Below are 7,029 nucleotides of genomic sequence, written 5' to 3' on the forward strand. Positions count from 1 at the left end.
TACCCTCCCCCACCCCACGCAGCGCCGCGCCCGCATTTTTAGCGCGTCTTTCTTTCTGTAATCTGCGACGTGCCCTTAGAGGCTTGTCTCAGATTGCTTGCTCCTATTTGCTGTTTTGGCGTAGTGATTCCTCACGTGCAAATCCAGGCGACTCGGCGCCACTTTGGGAAGAGGCCCGCTAGGCCGTCGGTGGCGTCTGCCACTCCTCCGCCTTTGCCACCCCTAGCTGTGGCGCTTCCCCTCAGCGTCGCCCGGCGCTTGCTCCATCGGTCAGAGCGATGAGTCATGATCCCTCTTGCCACGCGACCGTCTTTGCTTCGAGTGGCTGAGCGTTGGTCTTTTCAGAGTCTTCCGTACCAAGATAAGCATGGCGCGTCCCTCCGTGGGATTTGTGTGGCTAGCGATCGTCCTCCAGCCCGAGACCACTCAGGCCACCGCCGCGGCCGATCCATCAGCGGGACTGCGGCTATCGCCGCCAGGCTCGTGATGCTAGCCCCGAATACACCTCACGACACTACTGCTGCCTCCATGGGGCTTGTGATTCCATGACCTCGGACTCCACGGCTGCTGTCCGGGAACTGCCTGCGCAGGACGTGGCTCATGCTCCAGAGGGTGCTTCCGCAATGCCGGGCGCCTCCCCATCGTAAGAGCCCACCGGACTTAAGCTGATGCTCGTCGGTGCAGTGTGCTGACCCGCCGGGCCTCCTCCTCTAACCTGGCCGAGTCCCGACGACCCGCATAAGGTCCTCTTTCAACTCAACGATGGGGACAAGGATGCACAGTGGAAGAGGCTCGTTAACAACGGGGCGCTTTCCTAGACCCAGCTGGAGGAGGCGCAGTCCTCGGTTGCCTCGGCGTCCTATGATCATCAAAGCATTTTGAGCGCTCTTGAAGAAGATCCTGCCCGCGGCGCACGTGAGTTGTTCATCCTTCTTCCCTTCCATGGCGTTCTATTGGAGGGTTTACATTTTCCTTCTAACCCTTTTGTTTCGCCCCTTCACCTCAGAATCTGTGCCAGGTGCAATCGCGGAGGGAAGCTCTTGCGACCGCCTGATCCGCGATGGAGTCTATCCATGTGGTGGCCGACGCGGCCAAGGCATCCATTGCTGAGGCCGCTCACGAGGCCGACGCCGCAAAAAAAGGCGGCAGCGGAGGCAGCAGTGCGAGAGAAAGAGCTCGGCATCTCGAAGAGTCAAAGCAGCTGGCTGTGATGCAGGAGGCCTAGCTCCGGGCCTCGAGGGCTGAGTCGGATGGTAAGCGTCCACCATTCCCGCCTCGCGGGCGTGGTAGGGGGGCCGGATTCACCCCTTTTCTTCTTCTCCTTAGTTGTTGAATTTTTGCCAGACCTTCACCTGGAGGTGGGTGCAGCACTGACTGAGAAGCTCCTCGAGGCAGAGCAAGAGTTGTCTTCTCTCCAAGGCGCAGCCGGCGCTCTCTGCAGCCACATGCTTGGAGGCGGGCCAGACTCTAGGGCTTCGGCGGCTCGGCTTGAGGCGGTCGGGGGGCACGTCGTGATGCTTATCATAGATGGCGTCTTCATCGGCGTGCATGCATCGTTCACGGCCACGGCCTCATGTTTTGAAGGTGTGGACTACGCGGTCATGTCAAGTGGCTATGTGAGGGGGGCGGTGTGACAGCTCGTGTACTTGTAATGCTAGGCAAATATTTTGTTAGTGTGAAATATATGTTTGTTTGTATAAAGCTTATGTGTGTTTATGTGAAACTTTTGAAAATTTAAAGTGCAAGTAAAAAGTGTATTTTTGTAATTACAGAAAAACCTAGTGTTGTTTTTGTAAAATGTATTTGGATAGGAGGTAATTTCAAAATAAGTGAAGGGTGGTTTTGCAAACATGTTTTTCTTATTTTATCCCTTGTAAAAATATATATTTATTTATTCAAAAGTTTCATTTGAAATATGTGTGGTGAAGTGTGTAAAAATTTTGGGTAAAGTGGTGAAAATAAGGATATTTATGTAATTTTATATAAGTACAAGTCCTTTTACGCAAGTATTTGATTTACAAAAGTAATTTCCAAAGTTACTCAGGACTAAAGTGTAAAAAGTGCAAGTCATCATGACATGTCTATCCAACCATTATAACGAGTCTATCCCGTCATTATGACGTGTCATAAATGCTTGCATTTAGGTCCTGAATTTTATAAAGTTACGCTCTTTAGGACAAAAGCAATTCAAATCCAACTTTTGTTCAAAAATTCACGTGTAAAAATATAAGTTTTGAGTTTTTGAACTTGGGCCCTAAAGCAATGTTGCAGAGTTTAAAAAACTCTCCAACTTTCATTTTGAGCATTTCTTCATTAGGGTTTTAGATTGATGTGAAATTTATACTTTACAAAAAGGTCCCTATAATTTTTTTGAAATTGCGCACAAGTCCTTGGGACAGTTCCATCTGTCTTTCTCCTCTGCTCTCCCTCATCCTGGCGCCCCTTTTATTTTCCTCACTGGCAGCTCCATTCTTATCTCCACTCTCTCTCTGTTCTTCTTCCCGTTGACTCCCTCCTCCAATCACGGGCGCTTGGGATCCAGCAGCCAGGGGCCCGAGCGGCAGGTGAGCCGGCACGGCGGCTAGGGCGGAGCGCTGGCGGGGCGCGCGGGGCCGGGCGCGTGCGGCAGCGCACGGCTCGGGCCGAGCGGCATGCGGCCCGGCATGGTCGAGCGCGCGCGGCAGGCGGGCTGGCGGTGGCCTAGGCGAGCGAAGCGCAGCGCAGGGTGGCGGCCAGGCGTGAGAGCGGCGTGGGCTCAGGCGCGGGCGAGCCCGAGGCAGGGAGGAGCGGCACGCTGGGCGAGCGGCCGAGCGGAGGCGAGCGGCCGAGCGGAGGCGAGCGGCCGAGCGGAGGCGCGCGGCTCGGCCGGCGCTGGCAGAGCGGCTGCGGCTCGTGAGCAAGCGACGCGCAGCGCGGCAGAGCAGGAGCGGAGCGGGCGGTGCGCGGGTGAAGTGAAGCGCGCGGACGGCTGGTGAGCGCGGACGCAAGGAGCGGGCGCGGTTCGAGACCGGCGAAGCACGGGCGGCGGGCGGCGCGAGCGAGTGCGCGCGACACAGGCGCGCGGCAAGCGCTAGAGCAAGAGCAAGCAGAGCAGCGCGCAGGAGCGGCGCGGCAAGGCCGGGGTCCACGGGTCCGGCAGCGACGTGGAGGAGTAACTATACAGAACGACGGCGTGCATGCGCGCGTATGTCCGAGCTCTGATGGATCTGACTGCTGCGCGTGAAGAGGAGGACTACGTGCTGATGCGGCCGGCGGACACGAACAACCCGCCATACGTGGCGCGAGTGAAGTCAGATGAGTGCGACGGCTGCAGGTGGAACCGCGCGGGAGCAGCGGGACTGCGCGTGGAAGACGTCGGAGGCTGTTGAAGAGAAAGCAGCGGACGAGGTTAGACGGCACTGCGAACTGCTCGTGAAGGATTTGGAGATGGCCAGGTGCGAGCAGGCCTTGGTCCTCGCAGAGGCAAAGGGGGCGAGTGTGGCGCGGCGAAGCGAAGGCGAAGGTCCGGACGGAGTTGAACTAGCGCGTTCGCGAGTGCGAGCGGAAGTGTTCTTCCGGTGGCCGACTCGGCTCAATTCTGCAGGCGAGTGCATGTGCAAGACAACAGGCCACGTGCGAGCAGATTGAAGGCCAGTGGTGTGAGAGCAGAACAGAAACAGCGCAGGAGATGCGACCAGGCGTGGCGATGGTCCTGCCGGAGGCTACGCAGGTGTGCCGACGATGTTTCTGCAGCACACGTGCGTGAGTAGTAGGGGTTTAACCCGTGAGCAGGAAAACCCTGAGGTTCGCGAAGGAGTTGGCATAGCGAACCAATCCAGCTGTGTCGTCTCGTCCCAGGGGTCCACGACATCCAGCAGCCCCTATCTCTCGTCGATCGTCCGAGCAAGACCACAACACCTCAAGAAAGCTCGTGAACCCTCTCATCGAGCTCTTCTCATCGCCGATTCCGTTCACCGCGGGAATTCACTTTCCGCGTGTTCTCCTTCATAACCAAGGCTACCCCAAGGTTTGCCCTAACCTACTGAATCTTCTTAATGCCAGCGACCCCTTTGCCGGAATATCGTCGTTATCCTTCTGTTCTCTGTTTTCCCCGACTAGGGACTTAATTGCTTTGATTTAGAAAGTTCTAGGGTGTTTTCTGTAAGATTTCTAGAACCTTCTTTATTTCAAATCAGTGAACTTCTACATTTCATAGATTTTCGTAAGAAGTTCATAAAAATACAAAATCAGTTTTGTTTGAAACCCTAGGTCAAAATCTACAAGTTTTATGTTGTGATCTTGAGTGAAAGTCTTTGATTTGTGATCTAGGTTGAATACTAGGAAATGAATGCTTTATTTATACCTTGAATTGTATGCATGTATTGTAGCTAAAGGGTTAATCATAGGATAAATGTCTTAGGCAGAAAGGTGTGAGGTCTAGTTAATCCTTTCACACGAGTGTTCCTATCTCTGCCATCAAGACATTGTCCTTGTCTTGATTTCAGTCTTCTTAAGGTCCTTTTCATATAAGAATCTTTGTTAGTTCATGTGCATCTGTTGCTTAGCCAATACATCTCGGCAGCTATACTTCAGTATCGGCTATTGGCTCAGGCGCTAAACATCCGTTTCTTTTGAGCCTATGATGTTCTGTGTAACAGCTGTCAGCCGATGCATTTCTTTTGATATGCTTCTACCCTCGGCTGGTTAGTTGATCCGGTGGTTACCCTTCTAATATCGGCTACTGCCGATATAATTCTTTTGTTATGTCCGACATCGGCTGCACATAGATGATGTATCGGAGATGCACACATGATCTTAGGGTTCTTGTTATCGGCGGATCCAAGCCGATTCTAGCTGTCTTCCATATCAATCTAATATGGTTGATCAATCCTTAGTCTTCCTATCCTTATCCACACACTTCTATCAGCCGATTTATCGACTGAAAGATCGGCTATATATCTATCGGTCACATATCCTCAACCACACTCCAATCGGCTGTACGTCACTCAATTGTTGTGCTGACGTAATCGAGCCGATACAACCACACCTAGTTACCTAGGATAACACTTAAGCACATCTCAGTCAAGACACAACTGTTTTAGGAATTATCCCTCTGCTAAAGTGATCGGTGTTTTCATCGATCAATCAGGAAACCGATGCACCTGCCAATCGACTACCCAGACCAAAGTACACAACCCTCGATCAGTAAGGTCGCACAGTAGACACGCCTCTATTAGGCACGACCAAAGCATATCTATCAGCTATACCTCTGTTGTTTCCAATCGGCTCTGTTGTAATCTTCAACAAGTAGCCAGTTCTAATTAATGTTTCCTTAAAGCTCTGTCTAAGTTAGTTTAGATCTTTCTTGTTGTTATATGAGTAGTATGTTAAATAAGTGCTAGATTGCAACTGTATTGTGAAGTAAGGTAGTTTTATGTGCACACTCTGAATGTAATGTTGCATTGCATGTAGATACGACTACTTCCGCAGACGATACCTACAAGATCTCCCAGGAGTCTGCAGAGGATGTTCCTGAAGACCAAGTGAATGTCACCAAGGGATTAACTGAAGCCCCGAACCAAAGTTCGGAAGATATTGACATCTCTAACTTCAGCCCCACCAGTAAAGGCAAGCCCCGGACATATCCCACTATTTTAATTACACTGCAATCTATGTCTATTTATATTATATCTTGCATTAAGTCTAGGAGTTGTAATGAAACCCTAGATGCATGAATCTTAGGAATCCAATGTATTGTACCCTAGTCCTTATCGCTTAGATGCTCTGCTAATAGGACCGGTAAAAGTCGGGTGATTTCCTGTCACTCGCGCGATATAGGAATTGTAATATTTACATTCTTGTAATCACTATAAGGATGATGGACAGGGTCATGTGCTGTATCATGACCTGAAGATTATCCTGTCTGTTTTGATAAAAGTTTTAAGGTCGAAATGTGTGGTAGTGGTGGCTAAGCGTTTGAAAGTACTATCCACATACCGCGAAATATGGTAAGCGGTAAGCCTAGTAACCAATCGGCCCGGCAAGTGGACATACTGACCACCACATGTATTTGGTTCTTTTGGTTACTTGATTCGACGTGTGGGAATACGTGTTGCAAGGGCAACCAGGAGTACGGGTTTTGTAGTCGCGCTACAGACGTACGTCCCGCACATATAGGGTGTGCGTATGGTCCTGCAGTCGCTTGTGGTGGCCCTGTCCACAACCCGGAATGAAAGGCAAACGGTTGCTTCGGAACTATCGTTGGATGTTCCAAGCGTGTGTGTTGGGTTTACCTTGCAAGGTTAAATTCGATTCGGATCGTCCGCCTCTCACGAGGATTGAGACTGCTTATTCCTTCTGCCACATCGAGTAAGAAGTGTAATTATGATGAATAATTTTGATGGATGAGAATATCTATCCTGCTTGCTTAGTATAGGTGCTTACCTAGAATGGCTAATCAAACTGGAATCTGGAAGCTAAAACTTGAAAATAGATTATATTCTTAGTTGCTTTTCCGCTAAAAACACCTCCGAACCTCTACAATGCCTCCATGAGTCTAGTTATGGGCTAAAGTATACCCAATCCCGGGTAAGCCTTGCTGAGTATTAGTATACTCAATCTTGCTAGTTACATGTTTACAGGTAAAGTCTTGAAGACCCTACTCTTCCCCTGCCTTGGCCCTGTGCTTTTCCAGAAGATTGGTCCATAGAATGGGATCCGTCCCCGGCCAACACTGATGATGCCGAGTGATGTCGTGCCCGGGCTTAGCATGACATCCGTCTTGACGACGTGTTGTAATCATCGCGTATGTTTTCCGCTGCCAAAAACTATAACCTTAATAGTTTTGTAATGTTTTCTCTAAATTTGAAACTTCGTACTCCTTTTGGAAACTCTTATATTGTAATTTCCTGTGATGTAAAATATGATGGTGACTGTATCTCTGGACTCACCTTCGTGTGAGGTAACCTTATTGATCCTGTATTCGGTGGTTTATCGGGACGTTACCCGACAGGCCAAGGGATTATACCGTTTGAAGCATGTTGGAGCTCT

The 7,029-nt window shown here is 50.4% G+C and overlaps 1 long non-coding RNA gene across 2 annotated transcripts; it reads left to right on the plus strand.

The window, feature by feature from the left end:
• Nucleotides 1–290: 290 nt before the first annotated feature.
• LOC112876341 lies at nt 291–1,701 on the plus strand. Of its 2 annotated transcripts, XR_003225295.1 has the most exons (3): nt 291–915; nt 1,007–1,253; nt 1,345–1,701. It is a non-coding gene; the product is annotated as an uncharacterized LOC112876341 (long non-coding RNA). The 2 variants fall into 2 exon arrangements; XR_003225294.1 differs by having other exon boundaries at nt 294–915; nt 1,007–1,701.
• Nucleotides 1,702–7,029: the final 5,328 nt, after the last annotated feature.

The sequence above is a fragment of the Panicum hallii genome, chromosome 9 (assembly GCF_002211085.1).
Source record: "Panicum hallii strain FIL2 chromosome 9, PHallii_v3.1, whole genome shotgun sequence".
In the NCBI taxonomy this organism is placed as follows: Eukaryota; Viridiplantae; Streptophyta; class Magnoliopsida; order Poales; family Poaceae; genus Panicum; species Panicum hallii.